Here is a 24,899-nt window from a genome sequence, read left to right as displayed (position 1 = left end):
CTTGGCCGTCTCTTTCCTATACAGGTCCGTTTGGATCATTATCTGCATCTCTCCTGATCGTAATATCTAGGAATGGGATATTGTCCTTGTGGAATGAGAGTGTTAGCTTTAAATTAAGCTGATTATCATTGATAGTATCAATAAAATTTGTTAAAGTATCTCCTGTACCTCTCCAGATAATCAGGACATCGTCTATGTAACGTTTCCACTTTACTATCTGATCTACATGAATAGACATGTCTTCTGCAAATACAACTTCCTCCTCCCACCAACCTAGATAGAGATTCGCAAATGTAGGTGCGACCGCCGCCCCCATCGCGGTACCCCGCATTTGGAGGTAAAAGCGGCCGTCAAAGACAAAATAGTTCCTCTTCAAAATAAATCTGAGGAGGCCAAGAAGAAAGTTTTTCTGTATAGGGTTATAATCCTGATCCTTGGATAGGAAAAAGTCTACAGCTTTGCATCCCATGTCTTGATCTATACTAGTGTATAGACTTTCGACATCACAGGTAGCTAGTAATTCTAGCTGGTCCAATTTGTTACCTTGCAAAACCTGCATAGTGTCTCTGGTATAGGAGGGAAGATCGTACACATATCCTCTTAATTCCTGATCAATCCACTGATTGGCTTTTTCAGTCAGGTTTCCTATACCAGAGACTATGGGTCTCCCTGGTGGGTTATTGAGGTCCTTATGGACCTTAGGTAGCATGTAGAACGTAGCTATCTTGGGATTTTTAACCCCAAGGAAATCTATCTCATTTTTAGTAATTGCTCCACTTGCCCATCCCTGGGTTACAAGATTTTTGTACTCATCCAAAAATTGATTGGTAGGATCACACCAAAGGTGCTTATAACACTCCCTATTGGTAAGCTGTCTCTTGGCCTCCTGGATATATTTGTCTTGAGGCCAGATGACAATATTACCGCCCTTGTCACTGGGCTTAAATACAACATCCTCCAAGTGTTTCAATTCGTCAGTGGCCTGTCAGTCCTCAGAGTCAAGATGTAATCCCTGTGTTACATCAGGTAAAGCTAGTATATCCCTGGTGACCACATTGATAAAAACTTTCACAGCTGGACAAATTTGCAATGAGGGCATATTGGTAGATTTGGGCTTCAGAATTTTCTTTTTCTAGTTAGAACCCACTGTACCATCAGCTTCCACCCCTTCCACTCGATTGTCAGTATCCAATTCCTCCAATATTTCCAAAATCTGCAAATCCTGACTAGAAAAATTATAAATCGTCCCAATTTCTTGTAAAGAGGTTTCATTTACAGCCTCTCTTGAGAACATTTTTTTAAAGATTAATTTTCTTCCAAAAAGATGTAGGTCCTTGATGATGTTAAATTTATTAAGGGTAGTTGGGAGACAAAAATTAAGACCCTTTTTCAGAACATTCGCTTGAGACCCAGTGATGGTGTGTTTGGATAAATTAATAATTCTAAGAGAATTGGATTCAGCCATGGCTGAATCCATTACTTTCCTTTGTTCCTGTTTTTGGTAGAGCCCCTGAATCCCCATCTGCCTCTGTCCCATAAAAAAAGCCCTGTGGAGTTCTGGTTACTACCTGAATCAGTCCTCACATTCCCATGGGAGGATTGTTCAGAGACAGATTCCGACATATTACTGCTTTCTGCATCAGTCCAAGAGAATTCACGTCTTAAGTGCTCATGTTTCTTTAGTGAATTTTTCTTGACACGTTGGGATAAATTTTTATCCCAGTTATAGACCTCACCTTTAGAGTGGTCCATTTTATCCCTCAAATATTTCTTTCTTTTACGTATCTTTATTTTATTTTCCACCTTATCGACGTATTCTAACGTCTGTTTAAAGCCCTCTTCAAATTCGGCTTTTCCCTCTAACTTATCCATCTATGGGGAGATTTCATCCAGATCTTTCTCTAACTTCTCTATAATATATATCTCATCTTCAACAAGAAGTTTCATTAATTCACGAGAGCATTTAGTAAGAATCGATTCCCATCTATCCTTCAAATTTGGTTTAGTAAGATCATAAGCGGGAAAAATGGACTCACATAAGCCTCTAGAGATCAACCCTTGTTCTAGATATTGCTCAAGGCTCATTTTAGTCCATATTGCCTGCATATGTTTAATTTGGATATCTCTAAACTTTTTTAAAAGATCATCCACTTCTACGTTTTCCGTAAATATTTCCCTATCATTAGACGAATCTTCATGAAAGATCGTTCTCATGTCATTCTTTCGACGTGCTGATCTAGATTGCAGCTGACTGGAAATTTTGGATGTAGCCATATTATGTTGCTATTGCACCGGTCTCTATATAGACTGTCATACAAGTTGGCCACAAGAAATAAAAATCCAAAAATCGGACAAAGAAGTGTCCAAGCACAACACCATATAGGTCAAAATGGATAAAGTCTGATTTGAATAAGACAATATTCACACAGGTGGACACCACCAATTGCACTACCAATCAAAAATTGGGAAAAGGAAAGAAGGGAGTGTCAATAAAAATTAACTTTTATTAATTTATTGTAAAATATCTTAAAATGTGACAAAAACCATACATCCTGTGAGGATATATATAGGGTCACTGCTAATTGTAATAGGTTGAATAGCTGTGACCCTGTAGATCCTGGAATGTATAGGACAGCACTAGAGTTATGAAGTTCCACAACCAGGGTCCCTTAAATTAAATGGTTGGGTAGTATATCAGACTAGAATTCCAAATTGTGCCTATCCCAAGTGTATATATATACTCTAATTAGTGACATATACCCTATTTATCGCAGGAAACGATATCTTTAGCACCTGCTGCAATCTTTTGTATAGTTTCCGTCCAGTGTCTCCAAGCAACTTGCTTCTATTTTGTTCCTGTTTTTCTTGGGTCGTCTCCTCTGATCGGTTTCCTAAAAGGATATTTAATGCACCGGGTGTGGAAAATGTTTTGGAGATTTTTCACGGCGGTTTCTGGACAGACTGCTGGAAACTTTCTGATGTGCTGGAGTCTGAATCAGTAGTCCAATAATCAGTTGATCTTTTTTCTGATATTTCCGCTGTCTGATTTTTTGTTTACCCCAGTGGAAAATCCGACCAGCGTTATAATCTGATTTGTCTCGTAAAAATGTATCTTTCTTTCTTTCTCTGTTTTATCTCCGTCTGTATAGGGACCAGTGTTGAGCGAGCATGCTCGACACTGCTCGGTACTCGCCCGAGCATCTCACTACTCGGGATGCTTGGCGAGCACCGAGCATTTTCGGGTTACTCGGGCGGGAGCTCGGGTCTCCGCCCTGCATGTTTGGCGCTCTTTACAGAGCCAATGAACATGCACGGATTGCCAGCCAGTCACTGTAATGCCGCAGCCATGTTGATTGTGGGCATTACAGTGATTGGCTGGCCGCACAGCATCACATCGAGTATTTAAAACCGGGCACCGCCATCTTGGACACAGTCGCTCCGGATCAGACAGTGTAGGGAGAGTGCTGCTGAGCTAGGGAGAGATTTATACTGCGAAATAGGTAGTATAGGGTCTCTAAAGCCTGCAAAATCAAACAAACAGTCCTTCTGAGGACTAATATCCATCCCAGATATCAGGCAGGTAGGCAGGCTGTATAGGAGATGCAGTGGTTATACCAACAAACACTGCATTACAGTCCTGTGTGCTGCTGCTGCTCAAATTGCTAGACTTAGTCCCAGGTCTCAAGGGCCAGGAAAAATCCTTTTTTTTTTTCATCTAAATCCTCCTCTTCTTTTTTTTTTTCCCTCAGTCAGACTGTACAAATACCTGTCTTATTAACCTTTTGGTATCCCCCCCCCAAAAAAAAATAAAAAGAGTGTGTCTGTGAATGTTCAGACACAAATATATCTGTTTAAAAGAGTCTGGTTTCGGCCAGATAACTAGATTTGTGGTTTTGCAGTTCCACGGTTAAAATCTCTGTATTATCCACTTTTTTGCCTTTTTTCCATAAAAAAACAGTTTCAGTGTCTCGCTGACTGTTCAGACACAAATATATCTATTTAAAAGATTCTGGGGTAGGCCAGAGAACTAGAACTGTGGTTTTCCTCTTCCACAGTTCTAATCTCCTTTCTATTACCCTTTTGCCATTGATAGTGCGAGTGTAAGCTATTTTAATTCATTTACAATGGGCAAGGCGCGTGGCACGGGACGTGGAACTGGACGTTCTGGTGATGGTTCATGGTGAAAATGTGCCACAACCAACAGCCACATCTTCTCGCTCCCAGTACTTGACCGAATTACTAGGGAAGCACACAACACCACTATTGCGAACTGATCAGTGTGAACAGGTTATTAATTGGATAGCAGATAATACTTCCAGTCACCTGGGCACCACCACCTCCGGTCTGTCTTCCACACGGTCAAGTCTTAGTAGCCATGAGTCTCGACCGCATACTCCTCCTCACCCTGATGCTCCTTCCTCCCACCATGCTGAGTGTCATCAGACAGCAACTGATCCCACAGTTGGACACTCTGAAGAGCTGTTCACTGGTCCATTTCAATATTTGGGCCCCTTGCCTGCTCCGCTTGAAGTGGTGGAAGAGGAGATCCCATGTAGCGATGGCCAAATATTTGAACAGCCACGGCCACAGGAAGGCGACGCTGGCAATTTGTCACAAGAGGTGGATGATGACGAGACACAATTGCCACGAAGTGAGGAGGAGGACCATGGTGCGGAAGGTGAAGAAGAGGAGGAGGTGGTGGATGATCTAGTAACTCACCCAAAATGGCAGGAGGACACGCAGAGCGAGGCCAGCAGCACACAGGGGGAGGGAGGTAGAGTACCCCAACAGGCAGGAAGAAGCAGTGTGGTGGCCGCACACAGAAGGCGGGCAACCGTTCGCCGTAACACCAACACGAGGGACGCTGCCAGTACAACCGGTAGGTCTTCCAGAGTCTGGGATTTTTTTAAAGACTCTGCTGATAACCCCAAAAAGGCCATTTGTACCACGAGCCATGCCAGCATCAGCAGCGGTGACAAAACTACTAGCCTGACCACCAGCAGCATGATCAGGCACATGTCAGCAAAGCACCCGACTTTGTGGGGCGAACCCTAGGGTCCACGACCAGTGTCAGCGGGTGTCACCACTGCTTCTTCCGCTGTTGTGCGTGCAAGTCAATCCCCTGTCCATACTGCATGCAAAGATGCCCCCTCCTCTCAGTCTTCACTTGTTATGGCAGTTTCTCAAGAAACAGCATCAACGTCCACGTCCCACCGCAGCATTCAATTGTCCATATCCCAGGCCTTTGAACGAAAGCGCAAACTCGCAGCCAATGCCCCACAGGCCACAGTCCTAAATTCACACATTTCACGACTGCTTGCATTGGAAATGCTGCCTTTTAGGCTGGTGGAGACGGAATCCTTCCGCAACCTTATGGCGGTGGCCTTCCCTTGGTACTCGGTCCCCAGCCGACACTATTTTGCCCGGTGTGCCATCCCCGCACTACACAAGCAAGTGTCCCAAAACATCTGCCGTGCCCTCAACAACGCAGTTACTGGGAGAGTCCACCTGACAACTGACACGTAGACAAGTGCTTGTGGCCAGGGACGGTACATCTCCCTGACGGCACACAGGGTAAACATAGTGGAAGCCGGGACCCAGTCGGACCTTGGGACGGAACACATCCTCCCCACACCGAGGATTGCGGGCCCAATGTCAGTCAGAGTTGCGCATCATCCTCCTCCTCCTCATGTTCAGCCTCCATCTCAGATATCACCACATCAGTTACAAGCTGGAAGCACTGCAGTACTGCCTCATCCAAGCGGCAACAGGCTGTGCTGAAACTCATAAGCTTAGGTGATAAACCTCACACTGCTTGTGAGTTGTGGACAGCTGTGAAAGAGTAGGCAGATCTGTGGCTGAGACCGCTGAACCTACATCCAGGCATGGTCGTGTGTGACAATGGCCGTAACCTGGTGGCAGCTCTGAGGCGAGGCGAGATCAGACACGTACCATGCCTGGCTCATGTGCTTAACCTCGTGGTTCAGCGGTTTCTTAAATCGTACCCCAAGTTGCCAGATCTGCTCTTCAAGGTATGCTGCCTGTCAGCTCATTTTTGGAAGCCGGCTACAGCTTCCGCCGCCCTTTCTGTGTTTCAGCAGCGTTTGCAGCTTCCGGCACACCGACTGGTGTGTGATGTCCCCACACGTTGGAACTCTACCCTCCACATGTTGCAAAGGATTTGTGAGCAGAAGAGAGCAGTTGTGGAGTACCAGCTGCAACAAGGCCGTCGATATTCAGGTCAGACTCCACACATAAGACCTCAGGAGTGGACCTGGATGTCTGACATATGTACCATACTGACAAACTTTGAGGAGTCCACCAAGATGGTGAGTGGCGATGACGCCATCATTAGCGTCAGCATCCCACTTGTCTGTCTTTTGCAATGCTCTCTGCAGAGAATTAAAGAGGAGGCATTGCAGCCAGAGTATGATGAGATGGATCAAGAAGCCGTAGCGGGCGATTACACACACCCCAGCCTCATCTCATCCCAACGTGCATTGGGGGACAATGAGGGAGAGGAGGAGGAGGAAGAACAGGAGCTGGCATCATGCGCTGTAGATGATAGTACCTGTACAGCTGTCATACCGTCGGTTCAGCGTGGGTGGCCCGAGGACAGGGGGGAGGAGGAGGAGGAGGAGAGCATGGTCAGTTGTCATCTTGACACGGAAGTCTTGCCCGTTGCCAGTCTGGCACGCATGGCTGACTTTATGTTACACTGCCTTAACCGTGAACCTCGCGTTGTCAAAATGTTGGGTGACAGTTATTACTGGTTGGTGACACTTTTAGACCCCCGCTACAAGGAGAACTTTCACTCTCTTATTCCTGAGGTGGAGAGGTCTAGAAAAATGGGGCAGTACCAGAAGGCCCTTGCTGCAGAACTGTTAAAAAATTCCCATCTGAACACGCTAGCGGCAGAGGTCACAGTTCGTTGCCCAACCAAGGCGTACAGACGAGAGAGACGCAACTCCAATCCAGCAGAGGCAGGGGAACACTGTCAACGTTCTGGGACAGTTTTCTGAGACCCGCCCAGCTTACAGTCCCTGAGGCGCGGGGTACTCTCACAAGGAGTGGAAAGTTTCAAAACATGGTGAGGGAGTACCTTGCCAACCGTACCAGCGTCCTCCGTGATTCCTCTGTGCCTTTTCATTATTGGGTATCCAAGCTGGACACTTGGAATGAACTCGCTCTGTACACCTTGGAGGTCCTGGCCTGCCCTGCCCTAGCGTGTTATCGGAGCGTGTTTTTAGTGCCGCTGGGGGAATTATAACTGATAAGCGCACTCGCCTGTCAACTGACAATGCTGACAAGCTGACCCTTATCAAAATGAATAAGGGTTGGATTGGGCCAGACTTCTCATCACCACCAAATGACAGCAGAGTAACATAAAGTCAAATCCACTGTGTTATTTCGGGAGGTTTATTCCCATGCACCGCTTCACACCCACACATGGGTATACGCTTCCTTGTGTTGGCTGTTTTTTGCTCTTCTCCTTATCCTCAGCCTCCACCACCACTATACCACCAGGGTGACCGTGGTCCGTGTTGCCAGCATTGCAAGTTCCTCCGTCCTAATTTTTGGCAGCTTTTGCTTGGAAGGCATAGGCAAAGACTATGGTTTACCCACTACCCAATAATGGGAATAATGTTTTTAATATGCTGTACTGCATGGCTCTTGTAAGGGGCATTGCAAGTTCCTCCGTCCTACTTTTTGGCAGCTTTTGCTTGGAAGGCATAGGCAAAGACTATGGGAGACCCACTCCCCAATAATGGGAATAATGTTTTTAATATGCTGTACTGCATGGCTCTTGTAAGGGGTATTGCAAGTTCATCCATCCTAATTTTTGGCAGCTTTTGCTTGGAAGGCATAGGCAAAGACTATGGGAGACCCACTCCCCAATAATGGGAATAATATTTTTAATATGCTGTAGTGATGAGCGAGCATGCTCGCAACTGCTCGGTACTCGCCTGAGCATCTCAGTACTCGAGATGCTCGGAGCTCGCCGAGTACTTTCGAGATGCTCGGGCGGGAGCTCGGGTCCCCGTCCTGCATGTTTGGTGCTATTTAGAGCACCAATCATGCAGGGATTGTCTGCCACTCACTGTAATGTCACAGCCAGGGTGGTTGTGGCATTACAGTGATTGCCCAAATCGATGGGAACAGTGCTCACTGTGAAACATGAAAAGCCGGCAATTCAGCAGCGGCATACACCGGTACCTGACAATTTAGAACAGAAAGAATAGAGCATAACACATAGATTAGATAGATAGAAACATGTCAGTCACATATATGATAAGTACAGTGACAGTGTTGGTTACTGTACTTGTCATTTAGTGTTAAAATAAAGGATTTATTAAAAAAAAAATTGGCGTGGGGTTCCCCATAATTTTACTCTGTAGTGGAGGTTAAGCAGACGGCTGGGGAAGATGTTTGAAGCCTGGAAAAGGGGTAATACCCACGGAGCTTCCCAGGCTACTAATATCAGCCCCCAGCTGAATACCTAGCCTTTACTAGCTATTAAAATGGGGGACCCCAAAAAAAAATGACGTGGGGTCCCCCCTATTTTAATAGCTAGCAGAGGCTAGGCAGACAGCTGGGGGCTGATATTAATAGCCCAGGAATGGTGCCATGAATATTGGCCCCCTCCCAAGCTAGAAACACCAGCCGTCAGCCGCCCCAGAAATGGCACTTTCTGGGGCGGCTGCCATCCAGCGTGCCATCCTTCAGAGACACTGAGGAGCGCAGGCAATGTCTCTGAAGGATGACAAGCTGGATGGCAGTGTTCTACTACCATCCAGCCTGCCATCTCAATGCCATTCCAGCGTGGGAGAATTCTCCTGCTCAAGCGGTGACGTCATTTGCCTGCCATGTTCCCCAATGATAATCCGCATGTGCTGTGCACATGCTGCAGAAATTTCCGCTGCGGATTATCATTGCGGATAAAAACGCAGCACTACCAATTATTTTGCGGAAGCGCTGCGTTTTCGCCGCCATTGACTTGCATTGGAACGCATGGATTCCGCATCACTGTATATGTAGATGCACATTCCATGCGTTCCAATGTGCGGATGGTACCCAGGTGTGGAGGAGAGGAGACTCTTCTCCGGACCCGGGTACCATAGAACCTGTAAAAAAAATAAAAAATAAATGTTATACTTACCTTTTGATGGCTCCCGATGTGCTTGTCCTCCCATGCCGGCAGCTAGCGATGGACGGAAGGACCTGCGCTGACGTCATAGTCATGTGACGGGTCACGCGATCTGCCGGCAGCCAGGACGCAGCGAAGCAAGACTGCGGGGGCCATCGGAAGGTAAGTATAGATTTTTTTTTTCTACCATGCGTTTTTTAAGCATTTCTGCAGCATTTTTGCCGCTGCGGAAACGGTTAAAAAACGCATCGTGGCCACACAGCCTTATTTAACCTTATACACAAGTCTTCGCCCTGGAAAGGATGTTCCTTAACATATTTCACAGGAAAGCAGTTTCAGTTTAGTTTTTGAACGTTTTATTGTAAGCCCATAAAAGTGGCTTAATACCTCTGACCACGTTGTTGACAGCAGTGACCTGGGTGTCAGAAATGCTTCCTGGAGCGATCCCCATGCTGTCCCCATGTCATTTGAGAACTGTCACTATCGTTTTGGGCACTTTTAAGACTTTCTACAGACTGCCGGGGGTGCCGCCGCAAAAATGCTCGGGTCTCCCATAGACTAACATTGGGCTCGTTGCTCGTGTCGAGCACCCGAGTATCACGGTGAGCTCGGCCCGAGCTTCGAGCACCCGAGCATTTTAGTGCTCGCTCAACACTAATAGGGACCAATTTCTTCTCTAATTTGGAGAAAAACGTAACTGGATTATTTGTGCCTCTAGTGAGAAGTTGAAGTTCTATTTTTACTTTTTCCAACTCTATGGCTACTTCATTATATTCTTTTTCGTTCTGCTTAAGGATTAAATCCATCGGATTTTTTGTGTAGTTTAAGTGTATTTTTTTCTCAAGATATCACAAAGTTCTTATTTTTGGGAAATTGAAACCTCTTTGAAGACTCAGAGCGCCCTAGGGACTCGTTCACATTCCTGATTAGATTTAAGGGAATTAATCTTCCAAAATAGGCGGTATCTCCTTTTCCGCTAAATGAGTTATTCTTCTTTCTCAAGACTGGATACTGATGACCTGTAACTCATAGTTTAGGTTGCAGTCCATAAAAAACGCACCTGTGTCTGCACATAGTGCCCAGATTGTGCTCCAGGAGACACACACCGTAAATTAAGTGGGTTCTTCTCACTATAGTAATGTCAAATATATGGAAGCTATATGTGGTTTGGGCGCACTGCAAGGCTCAGAAGAGAGGGGGAGATCTGACTTTGGGAGAGCGGATATTGCTGGATTGGTTTATGGAAGCCATGTTGCTTTTCAAGAGCCTTTGAGCCACTGATAATGTGGAAATCTCTGTTTTTCCACTGACAGATGATGGACCTGAGTGGAGACTTGTTTTTTGTGAGATGTGTAGAAGTTTTTATTGGTATTATTTTCATCTACATAACATTGTTTGGTGGCTTTTTATTCCATATTTGGGAGGCAGAATGAACAAACCGTTGAACACTACGCTCCACTGTTTCATCCTATGAGGTTTTCTATTAGACTGTGAACTGTCATTGTCTTAGTGAATAATTCAATATTTTTACATAACTTCCCATTTGTACGGACAGTTTAAGTAGAAATGTTCAAAAATATAAATTTCATGGATATTTTGTTCAAAAATAATAATTGGTTTTATTCTTAGCTGATGACTGTACCAGGAGATCAGAGGGACGGCTGACAGCTTCAGTTTTTAAATCAGATGATCTTGAGATCCCACAGGATACAATTGAAGTGAATGCCATTACTCCAGATTTACCATCATCCCTTCACAGCAAAGATCTGTCATCTGATCCTTTGAAACACGTCCTGTCTTCTGATTCATTACCGACTACTAAGGAAAATCAAAGTCACAAAATAAGCATTAAAAAACAAACTGCTCCTAATGCAAAGAAGCCATTTTCCTGTTCAGAATGTGGGAAATGTTTTAACCAGAATTGGATCCTTGTTAACCCCTTAATAACATCTGACGTACTAATACGCGTCTGTGCCCTGGGACTTAAGAGCCAGACCCGTATTAGTACGTCATGGCGATCGCGCGCGCACACAGGCTGTGCGGGCGCGATCGCCGCCGGGTGTCAGCTGATAGTACCGGGTGTCAGCTGTGACAATGTGCAGGGAGCGGTCCTGCACCGCTCCCAGCACATTAACCCCCGCGATGCTGCGATCGAAGTCGATCGCGGCATTGCGGGGGCAAGGGGAGGTGATCGGCGATACTCACCTCCTCTTCCGGCTTCCAGCGCAGTCTGCAAAGGCTTCCCGGGTGTTGCCTTGACGACCCGATGTCGTCATGACAACATCCGGGTCACCAGACAGCAGGAAGATTGCTTGAACATGCGCAGTGCATCTCCAAGCAATCTTCACACTGTGCACTTCTGACAGCCTTCATGGCATAGGGATGGTGCTTCATTCCTGTGCCATGCAGGCGATCAGAAAAAAAAAAGTGAAAGTCCCAGAGTGGGACAAAGTAATAAAGCATATAAACTGTGTGAAAGTGGAAAAAAAAAAAAATGTGCAAAAATATTATAAAAAAATAAAAAAAATAATACACCAAAAATACAAATATAATGTACCCATCAATAAATATTATTATAAAAAAAACAAAAAAAAAACAATAAAAGTACACATATTTGGTATCGCCGCGTCCGGAACAACCTGACCTATAAAACTGTCCCACTAGTTAACCCCTTCAGTGAACACGGTAAAAAAAAAAAAAAACGAAGCAAAAAACAATGCTTTATCACCATACCGCCAAACAAAAAGTGGAATAACACGCGATCAAAAAGACGCATATAAATAAAAATCATACCGCTGAAAACGTCATCTCGTCCCGCAAAAAACAAGCCGCCATACAGCTCCATCAGCCGAAAAATAAAAAAGTTATAGCTCTCAGAATAAAGCTATGCTAAAAAATATTTTTTTCTATAAAATAGCTTTTATTGTGTATAAGCGCCAAAACATAGAAAAATGATACAAATGTGGTACCGCTGTAAACGTACTGACCCGAAGAATAAAGCTACCTCATCAATTTTACCACACGCGGAACAGAATAAAAAAAAAACAATTCCTGAATTGTTGGTTTTTGTTTATTCTGCCTCCCAAAAATCAGAATAGAAAGTGATCAAAAAATGTCACGTGCCTGAAAATGGCACCAATAACAACGTCAACTGATCCCGCAAAAAAAAAAAGCCGTCACATGACTGCCTGCCAAAATCTGGAAAAATTATAGCTCTCAAAATATGGCGATGCAAAAACTAGATTTTACAAAAAATGCGTCTTTTAGTGTGTGACAGCTGTCAGTCATAAAAACCCCATATGATTCTGGCATTGCTGTAATCACACCGACCCGAAGAATAAAGTCGTCTAATCACTTATACCGCACAAGGAACGGCGTCAAAAATAAACTCTTGGGTTAGGATTGAGCTAGGGTTAGGGCTGGGTTTGGGGCTAGGGTTGTGCTGGGGCTAGGGTTGTGCTGGGGCTAGGGTTGTGCTAGGGCTAGGGTTGTGCTAGGGTTAGGGCTGGGGTTGGGATTTTTTTCAAAAGTAAGAAAAAAAGATGACGATATGGCGACTAGTGTTGAGAGCAAGTGCTCGCTACTTGAGTTTGCATCGGGTGCTCTGGTATGCATTGAGTATCGTGGGTATTTGAGTGACATGCTCGAGTCTCTGCCCCATATGTTTCGCGGCCAAAAAACTTTACGGGGATTGCCTGCCATGCACGAGCGATCCCCGCATGTTTTCTTTTGGGTGTATAATAACCGTGAAACATGCGGAGCAGGGACTCGAGCAAGTCACTCGAGCACACGCTGTACATGGTGCATACCTGAGTACCCGATGCAAAGTCAAGTAGCGAGCACTTGCGCTCAAGAATAATGACAACTTATTCAATATGATGACCTAATGTAAACAAATTCTGTGCCGTACCTCTGGGTTCAAAATGTTCACTATACACCTTAATAAAATCCTTGAGGGGTATAGTTTCCAAAATGGGGACACTTGTGGGGGAGCTCCACTGTTTAGGCACATCACGGGCTCTCCAAACGCGACATGGTGTCCGCTAACAAATTGAATGGAAAATCGGCTCAAATTGTTAGCGGACGCCATGTTGCGTTTGGAGAGCCCCTGTGTGCCCAAACATTGGAGCTCCCCCACAAGTGACCCCATTTTGGAAACTAGACCCCCCAAGGCACCTATCTAGATGCATAGTGAGCACTTGGAACCCCCAGGTGCTTCACAAATTGATTCGTAAAAATGAAAAAGTGAAAAAAAAAACACTTTTTCATTTTTATGAATCAATTTGTGAAGCACCTGGGGTTCCAAGTGCTCACTATGAATCTAGATAGGTGCCTTGGGGGGTCTAGTTTCCAAAATGGGGTCACTTGTGGGGGAGCTCCAATGTTTGGGCACACAGGGACTCTCCAAATGCAACATGATATCCGCTAACAAATTGTCGGCTCAATTTGTTAGCGGATATCATGTTGCATTTGGAGAGTCCCTGTGTGCCCAAACATTGGAGCTCCCCCACAAGTGACCCCATTTTGGAAACTAGACCCCCCAAGGCACCTATCTAGATGCATAGTGAGCACTTGGAACCCCAGGTGTTTCACAAATTGATTCATAAAAATAAAAAAGTGTTTTTTTTTTCACTTTTTCATTTTTACGAATCAATTTGTGAAGCACCTGGGGGTTCCAAGTGCTCACTATGCATCTAGAAAGGTGCCTTGGGGGGTCTAGTTTCCAAAATGGGGTCACTTGTGGGGGAGCTACAAAGTTTGGGCACAGAGGGGCTCTCCAAACGCAATGTGGTGTCCGCTAACAATTTGAGCCGATTTTCCATTCAATTTGTTAGCAGATACCATGTTGCATTTAGAGAGTCCCTGTGTGCCCAAACATTGGAGCTCCCCCACAAGTGACCCCATTTTGGAAACTAGACCCCCCAAGGCACCTATCTAGATGCATAGTGAGCACTTGGAACCCCTAGGTGCTTCACAAATTGATTCGTAAAAATGAAAAAGTGTTTTTTTTTTCACTTTTTCATTTTTACGAATCAATTTGTGAAGCACCTGGGGGTTACAAGTGCTCACTATGCATCTAGAAAGGTGCCTCGGGGGGTCTAGTTTCCAAAATGGGGTCACTTGTGGGGGAGCTCCAAAGTTTGGGCACAGAGGGGCTCTCCAAACGCAATGTGGTGTCCGCTAACAATTTGAGCCGATTTTCCATTCAATTTGTTAGCGGATACCATGTTGTATTTAGAGAGTCCCTGTGTGTCCAAACATTGGAGCTCCCCCACAAGTGACGCCATTTTGGAAACTAGACCCCCCAAGGCACCTATCTAGATGCATAGTGAGCACTTGGAACCCCTAGGTGCTTCACAAATTGATTCGTAAAAATGAAAAAGTGTTTTTTTTTTCACTTTTTCATTTTTACGAATCAATTTGTGAAGCACCTGCGGGTTACAAGTGCTCACTATGCATCTATAAAAGGTGCCTTGGGGGGTCTAGTTTCCAAAATGGGGTCACTTGTGGGGGAGCTCCAAAGTTTGGGCACACAGGGGCTCTCCAAACAGAACATGGCGTCCGCTAATTATTCAAGCAAATTTTACAATCAAAAAGTCAAATGGCGCTCCTTCCCTTCCGAGCCCTGCCGTGCGCCCAAACAGTGTTTTTTCCCCAAATATTGGGTATCTGCGTGCCCGGGAGAAATTGCACAACAAATTTTGGGGTTCATTTTTTCTTGTTATCCCTGTGAAAATAAAAAAAATTGGCTCTAAAGTAACATTTTTGTGAAAAAAGTTAAATGTTCATTTTTTTCTTCCACATTCAAAAAATTTCTGTGAAGCACCTGAAGGGTTAATAAAGTTCTTGAATGTGGTTTTGAGCACCTTGAGGGGTGCAGTTTTTAGAATGGTGTCACTTTTGGGTATTTTCTGTCAAAAAGACCTCTCCAAGTGACTTCAAATGTGATGTGGTCCCTAAAAAAATGGTTTTGTAAATTTTGTTGGAAAAATGAGAAATCGCTGGTCAACTTTTAACCCTTATAGCTCCCTAACAAAAAAAGATTTTCGTTCCAAAATTGTGCTGATGTAAAGTAGACATGTGGGAAATGTTATTTATTAACTCTTTTGTGTGACATATCGCTCTGATTTCAGGGCTTAAAAATTCAAATTTTGAAAATTGCAAAATTTTCAAAATTTTCGACAAATTTCTGTTTTTTTCACAAATAAACGCAAGTGATATCGAAGAAATTTTTCCACAATCATGAAGTACAATATGTCATGAAAAAACAATCTCAGAATCAGGGGGATCCGTTGAAGCGTTCCAGAGTAATTACCTCATAAAGTGACAGTGGTCAGAATTGTAAAAATTGGCCCGGTCATTAACGTGCAAACCACCCGCGGGGCTTAAGGGGTTAATCACCAGAGAACTCACACAGGAGAGAAGCCTTTTTCATGCTCAGAATGTGGGAAATGTTTTGTAAAGAAATCACTCCTTAATAGACATCAGAGAATTCACACAGGGGAGAAGCCGTTTTCATGTTCAGAATGTGGGAAATGTTTTGTACAGAAATCACAGCTTATCTCACATCAGAAAACTCACACAGGAGAGAAGCCTTTTTCATGCTCAGAATGTGGGAAATGTTTTAACTACAAATCAGTTCTTGTTACTCACCAGAAAACTCACACAGGGGAGAAGCCGTTTTCATGTTCAGAATGTGGAAAATGTTTTGTAGAGAAATCAATCCTTAATAGACATCAGCGAATTCACACAGGGGAGAAGCCTTTTTCATGTTCAGAATGTGAGAAATGTTTTAAGTACAAATCAGTGCTTGTTAATCACCAGAGAACTCACACAGGGTAGAAGCCTTTTTCATGTTCAGAATGTGGGAAATGTTTTGTAGAGAAATCACATCTTATCCTACACCAGAGAACTCACACAGGGGAGAAGCCTTTTTCATGTTCAGAATGTGGAAAATGTTTTAACCAGAAATCAGATCTTGTTAGTCACCAGACACTTCACACAGGGGAGAAGCCGTTTTCATGTTCTTAATGTGGAATATATTTTACGAGGAAATCAGCTGTTAATAAACATCAGAAAAGTCACACAGTGAAGGAGCCTTTTTCCTGTTCAGAAAGTGGGAATTGTTTAACCATAAATTGATTTTTGTTATACACCAAATAACTCACTCAGGGGAAAAGCCTTTTTCATGTTCAGAATGTGGGAAATGTTTTAACCCCTTTCTGATATTTGTGGTAATAGTACGTCATGGTGCCTTGGGCCTATTGGGCCAATGACGTACTATTACTTCATGTGGTGATCACGCCCGCACACAAGCGGTGCGGGCCGATCGCCGCTGAGTGTCAGCTGATTGTCACAGCTGACACCCGGTACTATGTGCAGGGAGCGGTCCCACATCGCTCCCTGCACATTAACCCCCGAAATGCTGAGATCGAGGTCAAGGAAAGGGAAGAGTCGATACTTACCTCCTCTGCCGGTGTCCCACGCTATCTGCGGTGGCTCCCGGATGTTGTTATGACGACCCGATGTCGTCATGACAACATCCGGGTCACCAGACAGCAGGAAGTTACTTTGGTCATGCGCAGTGCATGACCAAAGTAACTTCTCCCTCTGCAGCTGTGACAGCCTGGATAGCACAGGGATGCTGCTGAATTCCTAGGCTATACAGGCGATCTGAATGAGAAAAGTGAAAGTCCCATAGTGGGACAATGTGTAAAAGTACCAAAAGTCTCAGAAAGTGAAAAAAAAAATTGTAAAAATATTTAAATAAATAATCCAAAAAAAAAATATATATATATATATACTGTACTCATAAATAAATATTATTGTGAAAAAAAAAAGCAATAAAATTACACATATGTGGTATCGCCGGGTCGAACGACCTGACCTATAAAACTGTCCCACTAGTTAACCCCTTTAGTGAACACGGTAAAAAAAAAAAACACAAAGCAAAAAACAATGCTTTATCATCATACCGCCAAATAAAAAATGCAATAAAATGCGATCAAAAAGACGAATGCAAATAAAAATGGTACCGCTGAAAACGTCACCTTGTTCCCCAAAAAAACAAGCTGCCATACAGCTCCATCAGCCAAAAAATAAAATAGTTATAGCTCTCAGAATAAAGAGATACAAAAAAAATAGTTTTTGTATAAAATAGTTTTTATTGTGTAAAAGCGACAAAACATAAAAAAGATATAAATGTGAAACCACTGTTAACATACTGACCCGAAGAATTATGCTGCCTTATCAATTTTACCACACGCGGAACGGCATAAAAAAAAACAATTCCTGAAATGTTGGTTTTTGTTTATTCTGCCTCCCAAAAATCAGAATAGAAAGCGATCAAAAAATGTCACTTTGCCTGAAAATGGTACCAATAAAAACGTCAACTTGTCCTGCAAAAAACAAGCCATCACATGACTCTGTCAGCCAAAATGTGGAAAAATTATACCTCTCAAAATATGGTGATGCAAAAACTAGTCTTTGCAAAAAAAAAAAAGCGTCTTTTAGTGTGACAGCTGTCAGTCATAAAAAACTGATATGATTCTGGTATCGCTGTAATCGAACCGACCCGAAGAATAAAGTCATCTAATCAATTATACCACACAAGGAATGGCGTAAAAAATAAACTTTAGGGTTGGGCTAGAGTTAGGGTTGGGCTATGGTTAGGGTTGGGCTAGGGTTAGGGTTGGGCTAGGCTAGGGTTAGGGTTGGGCCAGGGTTAGGCTAGGGTTATGGTTGGGCTAGGGTCGGGGTTGGGCTAGGGTTATGGTTGGGGTTGGGCTAGAGTTATGGTTGGGTTAGGGTTGTGCTAGGGTTGGGATTGTGTTGGGGTTGGGATTTTTTCAACAGTAAAGAAAAAAATGACGACAATATGGCGACTAGTGTTGAGCGCAAGTGCTCACTACTTCAGTTTGCATCGGGAGCTTGGGTATGCACCGAGTATTGCGGGTGCTCGAGTCTCCACCCCATATGTTTTTCCAAAAAAAACTTCCGGGAATTGCCTGCCATGCACAAGCGATCCCCCGCATGGTTTTTTTGGGGTGTCTAATAATCATGAAACATGCGGGCGGGAACTCGAGCATGTTACTTGAGCACCCGCGATACATGGTGCATACCCGTGTACAAAAATGCAAACTCAAGTAGCGAGCACTTGTGCTCAAGACTAATGACAACTTATTCAATATGATGACCTACTGTTATCAAATTCTGTGTCGCACCTCTGGGTTCAAAATATATACAGTACAGACCAAAAGTTTGGACACACCTTCTCATTTAAAGATTTTTCTGTATTTTCTTGACTATGGAAATTGTACATTCACACTGAAGGCATCAAAACTATGAATTAACACATGTGGAATTATATACTTAACAAAAAAGTGTGAAACAACTGAAAATATGTCTTATATTCTAGGTTCCTCAAAGTAGCCACCTTTTGCTTTGATGACTGCTTTGCACACTCTTGGCATTCTCTTGATGAGCTTCAAGAGGTAGTCACCGGAAATGGTCTTCCAACAATCTTGAAGGAGTTCCCAGAGATGCTTAGCACTTGTTGGCCCTTTTGCCTTCACTCTGCGGTCAAGCTCACCCCAAACCATCTCGATTGGGTTCAGGTCTGGTGACTGTGGAGGCCAGGTCATCTGGCGTAGCTCCCCATCACTCTCCCTCTTGGTCAAATAGCCCTTACACAGCCTGGATGTGTGTTTGGGGTCATAGTCCTGTTGAAAAATAAATAATGGTCCAATTAAACGCAAACCGGATGGAATAGCATGCCGCTGCAAGATGCTGTGGTAGCCATGCTGGTTCAGTATGCCTTCAATTTTGAATAAATCCCCAACAGTGTCGCCAGCAAAGCACCCCCACACCATCACACCTCCTCCTCCATGCTTCACGGTGGGAACCAGGTATGTAGAGTCCATCCGTTCACCTTTTCTGCGTTGCACAAAGACAAAGTGGTTGGAACCAAAGATCTCAAATTTGGACTCATCAGACCAAAGCACAGATTTCCACTGGTCTGTTGTCCATTCCTTGTGCTCTTTAGCCCAAACAAGTCTCTTCTGCTTGTTGCCTGTCCTTAGCAGTGGTTTCCTAGCAGCTATTTTACCATGAAGGCCTGCTGCACAAAGTCTCCTCTTAACAGTTGTTGAAGAGATGTGTCTGCTGCTAGAACTCTGTGTGGCATTGACCTGGTCTCTAATCTGAGCTGCTGTTAACCTGCGATTTCTGAGGCAGGTGACTCAGATAAACTTATCCTCAGAAGCAGAGGTGACTCTTGGTCTTCCTTTCCTGGGGCGGTCCTCATGTGAGCCAGTTTCTTGCTAGCGCTTGATGGTTTTTGCAACTGCACTTAGGGACACTTTCAAAGTTTGCCCAATTTTTCAGACTGACTGACCTTCATTTCTTAAATTAATGATGGTCACTCGTTTTTCTTTACTTAGAATTTGTATTATGGCAAGAAAAAAGCAGCTAACAGTCTATTCAGTAGGACTATCAGCTGTGTATCCACCAGACTTCTGCACAACACAACTGATGGTCCCAACCCCATTTATAAGGCAAGAAATCCCACTTATTAAACCTGACAGGGCACACCTGTGAAGTGAAAACCATTTCCGGTGACTACCTCTTGAAGATCATCAAGAGAATGCCAAGAGTGTGCAAAGCAGTCATCAAAGCAAACGGTGGCTACTTTGAAGAACCTAGAATATAAGACATATTTTCAGTTGTTTCACACTTTTTTGTTAAGTATATAATTCCACATGTGTTAATTCATAGTTTTGATGCCTTCAGTGTGAATGTACAATTTTCATAGTCATGAAAATACAGAAAAATCTTTAAATGAGAAGGTGTGTCCAAACTTTTGGTCTGTACTGTATCTCTCTGGTTTAAGGGCATAAAAATTCAAATTTTCAAAATTGCTGATTTTTTTCATGTTCAGCATGTGGGAAATGTTTTATCCAGAAATCGCATCTTGATAGCCACCAGAGAACCCACACAGGGAAGAAGCCTTTTTCATGTTAAGAATGTGGGAAATATTTTAGCCATCAATTAGCTTTTGTTAAGCACCAGATAACCCACATAGGGGAAAACCCTTTTTCCTGTTCAGAATGTGGGAAATGTTATGTGAAGAAATCATCTCTTCTTAATCACCAGAGAATTCACACAGGGGAGAAGCCTTTTTCATGATCAGAATGTGAGAATTTTTTTTTTAATCAGTAAACTTTATTGAACACCAAATAACATAGTTTATAGCAGAATAATTATTTTACATGTCGTCATACAGTACATGTACAGGAATTGTACCTATATAAACCAATTGCTCATTCAATGTCATTCAAATAACGACCATATAGTTCTCCCGTTCCCAACCCAGAAATAACATCCACCCTCCCCACCGTCTCTGACAGTGTACATTACAGTAAAACCATACCCACACTCAAGTAGGTGTTACTCTTAGACAGTTAGTCAAGTACATCAACCTACTACCCAGACCGGTGATGATCATAATTTATACGATCAGTAAATTAAATAAGACATCTCTAGCCAGCTCTTCCGAAACCACAGCTGTGCACCTAATCCAGTCTCCCCATACTTTACCCAATGTACCAATCGTCCCCTCTTGATATAAACCTTTTTTTCCATTAAAATAGTAGAGTTGAGAGCTTGGACCACTTCTTCTACACAGGGTTGTTTGGTTGCCAGCTAGTGTTTGGCAATGGATGGATCTTCTAGTCTGGCAGAGTATTTTAACAATAGCTAACTGTACCTGGGCAGATCCTCCCACCTCCCCCGTTAATCCAAACACACAGGTTTTCGCACTAAGTGTGGTTTGAATATTAAACATCTCTGCTATTAATCTATGTCAGGGTTCCACAGGGACAACACCGGGGAGATCACACAATATCTCACCGCTGTCGTCATTCTGTTTGAATTTCGTCAGTGATCCGTGCGCACACGATCCAGACTACTCACTACGCAGATATCGGCAAGCGAGCAGAAAGCGAATGGCGTCACACCTCCGGATTCCAACACATGGCATATGTGTATATGCCCCCGTACGGTTACTGCCAGCTTCACGATAGCCCAATTATTATTATTCGCTGCCACCACCGGCTGAGTTTGAAATATAATACAGGCCTGGCCGGATGCCTGCGTTCTGGTAGCATGTGACTTCGGTTGAGGGAACGATTACAGAGCAAAAAAAACAGAGCTATTAAATTTTATATTTAATCCAAAAGGGAAGCAATGTTTATGAAAAATATACAAGATTTTACAAAAGGGGACAATACAATACATATGCAATTACACAAATAAAACAGGATTAAAAAAAACTTACTATACGTTCACAGAGACGACTCAATATATAGCTGGAAGGGAGCTCTCCTATGACTTGACCATTACCGAACGGGATCCGTTGCTTAGACTAAATATATACTTCCAGCAATGACTACTACTCCATCCTCCGTAGATTCTTTTATGCCTAAAGGGAGACGTGCCCACACACCCCATGGGATGACATCACGTGTGCTGGGCTCTAGCCTGCACATTTTTTTTAAAATATCTGTTTATCGTTGGTTGATCATAGAGGGCCAAAAGTGATACCATTTTTTCCGTTATGAATTTACCTTCCGGTAGAGACCACACATGACACAGTTGCGGTCTGCTATTTTGTTACTTTTGCACCACAGCCCCACCGAGGGGCTTACAGTAATGAGAAAATATCCATATTGTTCCCCAGCTGACCCTGCCACTCAAAATATGGGTCCCATTAGTATCAGAAGTATAGAACTGGAGATACTCCATACTTCGTATCGGCTCTGGCTGTCTGCAGAGCTCTGTTGAATTCCCGGGAACTAATCTTCCTTGGCTAGATATACATTTATCACAAGTCTGTGTCAGAGGAAACTTCCCTCGCATTTTAATTTGGTTAGCAGCTAGCATTTGTTTGCAAGGAACTTCTCATGTGTGTTAATTTGCATACAGACAGATGGTCCAAGTGTCAGCTCTTCTCTTTTAAAAATGGTGGATAACGGAGGGGTGAGAGGGAAGATGGGTTTGGGAGAAATTGTTAATATTTTCTCAACATCTCCATGACAATCTACCTAACACCCCTCCTCCCCCTCCCCTCCCTAGTCCCCACCAGTCTCGGGCATGTCCAAAACATTTGCATCAGGTCCGCATATTCTTCCCTGAAACACTGACAACAGCCACACATCTTTAGGCCCATTCTATACAATACCTTGAGAATCCTATAAACTCTATGAACTAGAAACAGTTGAGACCTTCTTTGCGACGTGATTATTGAAAGCAACTATGGAGATTCCAGCACCTTGTTCCGTTCCTCTGTAGAAATGCTACCCACATCCTCCTTCCACTTAATCCCGAACCTGAGACATGGGGTCACCCAAAAGTTTTAGCAACAATGAGTTGTATACCCGAGAGATGATTCCCTTCAATAATTTTGCCTGTACTACGAAGTCTAACAGCCCATTAGAGGATATAGAAAGATCAGAGATGGCTTCTTGAGCATGCATTGCGTATCTTAATTCCAAGTATTTAAGGAATTCAGATTCACGCAAATTAAACTCCTGTTTCAGCTGTTTGAACTACTTGACATTGTTATCAGAGTATAGCTGATGCACATATTCCAATCCCTGATTCTTCCATTCTCCAAATCCCTCCAATCTCCGCAACTCCTCTAGATTAAAGTTATACCAGATAGGCATGTACTTTGAGCAGGTATGTCATTCCAAACAGCCTTTTACATGTCCACTAAATTTTCCTGGGCCACCTTCAGTGTCCAGCCTTAGAAATGCTGAAATTGGGAAGCTAAGTAGTACCCCCATACAGTGAGTACGGAAAGTATTCAGACCCCTTTAAATTTTTCACTCTTTGTTTCATTGCAGCCATTTGGTAAATGTTAAAAAGTTCATTTTTTTTCTCATTAAAGTAGACTCTGCACCCCATCTTGACTGAAAAAAAACAGAAATGTAGAAATTTTTGCAAATTTATTAAAAAAGAAAAACTGAAATATCACCTGGTCATAAGTATTCAGACCCTTTGCTCAGACACTCATATTTAAGTCACATGCTGTCCATTTCCTTGTAATCCTCCTTGAGATGGTTCTACTCCTTCATTGGAGTCCCAATGTGTTTAATTAAACTGATAGGACTTGATTTGGAAAGGCACACACCTGTCTATATAAGACCTCACAGCTCACAGTGCATGTGAGACCAAATGAGAATCATGAGCTCAAAGGAACTGCCCAAGGAGCTCAGAGACAGAAGGCACAGATTGTGGTAAGGCACAGATCTGGCCAAGGTTACAAAAGAATTTCTGCATTACTCAAAGTTCCTAAGGTCACAGTGGCCTCCATAATCCTTAAATGAAAGAAGTTTGGGACCACCAGAAGTCTTCCTAGACCTGGTTGTCCAGCCAAACTGGGAGCAGAGCCTTGGTGAGACAGGTAAAGAAGAATCCCAAGATCACTGTGGCTGAGCTCCAGAGATGCAGTAGGGAGATGGGAGAATGTTCCACAAAGTCAACTATCACTGCAGCCCTCCACCAGTGGGGCCTTTATGGCAGGGTGGCCCGACGGACGTTTCTCCTTAGTGCAAGACATATGAAAGCCCGAACAGAGTTTGCTCAAAAACACATGAAGGACTCCCAGACTATGAGAAATAAGATTCTCTGGTCTGATGAGACGAAGATAGAACTTTTTGGTGATAATTCTAAGAGGTATGTGTGGAGAAAACCAGGCTCTGCTCATCACCTACGCAATACAATCCCAACAGTGAAACATGGTGGTGGCAGCATCATGCTATAGAGGTGTTTTTCAGCTGCAGGGACAGGACGACTGGTTGCAATTGAAGGAAACATGAATGCTGCCAAGTACAGACATATCCTGGATAAAAACCTCTTCCAGAGTGCTCTGGACCTCAGACTTGGCCAAAGGTTCACCTTCCAACAAGACAATGACCCTAAGCACACAGCTAAAATAACAAAGGAGTGGCTTGAAAACAACTCTGTGACCATTCTTGACTGGCCCAGCCAGAGCCCTGACCTAAACCCAATTGAGCATCTCTGGAGAGACCTGAAAATGGCTGTCCACCAACGTTCACCATCCAACCTGACGGAACTGGAGAGGATCTTCAATGAAAATATCAGAGGATCCTCAAATCCAGGTGTGAAAAACTTGTTGCTTCATTCCCAAGGAGACTCATGGCTGTACTAGCTCAAAAGGGTGTTTCTACTCAGTACTGACCAAAGGGTCTGAATACTTATGACCATGTGATATTTCAGTTTTACTTTTTTAATAAATTTGCAAAAATTTCTACATTTGTTTTTTTTCAGTGAAGAAGGGGTGCAGAGTGTACTTTAATGAGAAAAAGAATGAACTTTTAGAATTTACCAAATGGCTGAAATGAAACAAAGAGTGTAAAATTTAAAGGGGTCTGAATACTTTCCGTACCCACTCTATATAAGATAAAGCTACCCCCCTGATTTTTTGGTAACTGCAATTTTTCCAGTTTTATTCTAAGGGTCCCTCTCTTCCACAAAGTCTCTAAAGCTGTTGTGCATTTGCCTAAACCAGTATTTAGGAATCCAGAGAGGTGGCTTATGTACAACCTATAGAATGCATGGCATTAAGCACATGTTAATGAAGTTTACTCTACCCAAGGCTGACACAGGTAGTTTTTCCCATATACACACTTTGTTCCTCATTTTAATAACCAGTGGACTTAGATTT

The 24,899-nt window shown here is 43.4% G+C and overlaps 1 pseudogene; it reads left to right on the top strand.

The window, feature by feature from the left end:
- LOC141171890 (uncharacterized) overlaps positions 1–17,001 on the top strand; it is an 853,981-nt pseudogene extending 836,980 nt beyond the window's left edge.
- Positions 17,002–24,899: the final 7,898 nt, after the last annotated feature.

The sequence above is a fragment of the Phyllobates terribilis genome, unplaced genomic scaffold (assembly GCF_046119375.1).
Source record: "Phyllobates terribilis strain yellow unplaced genomic scaffold, ASM4611937v1 Scaffold_12__6_contigs__length_324123572, whole genome shotgun sequence".
Taxonomy (NCBI): Eukaryota; Metazoa; Chordata; class Amphibia; order Anura; family Dendrobatidae; genus Phyllobates; species Phyllobates terribilis.
This window is presented reverse-complemented; position numbering and strand designations above follow the sequence as displayed.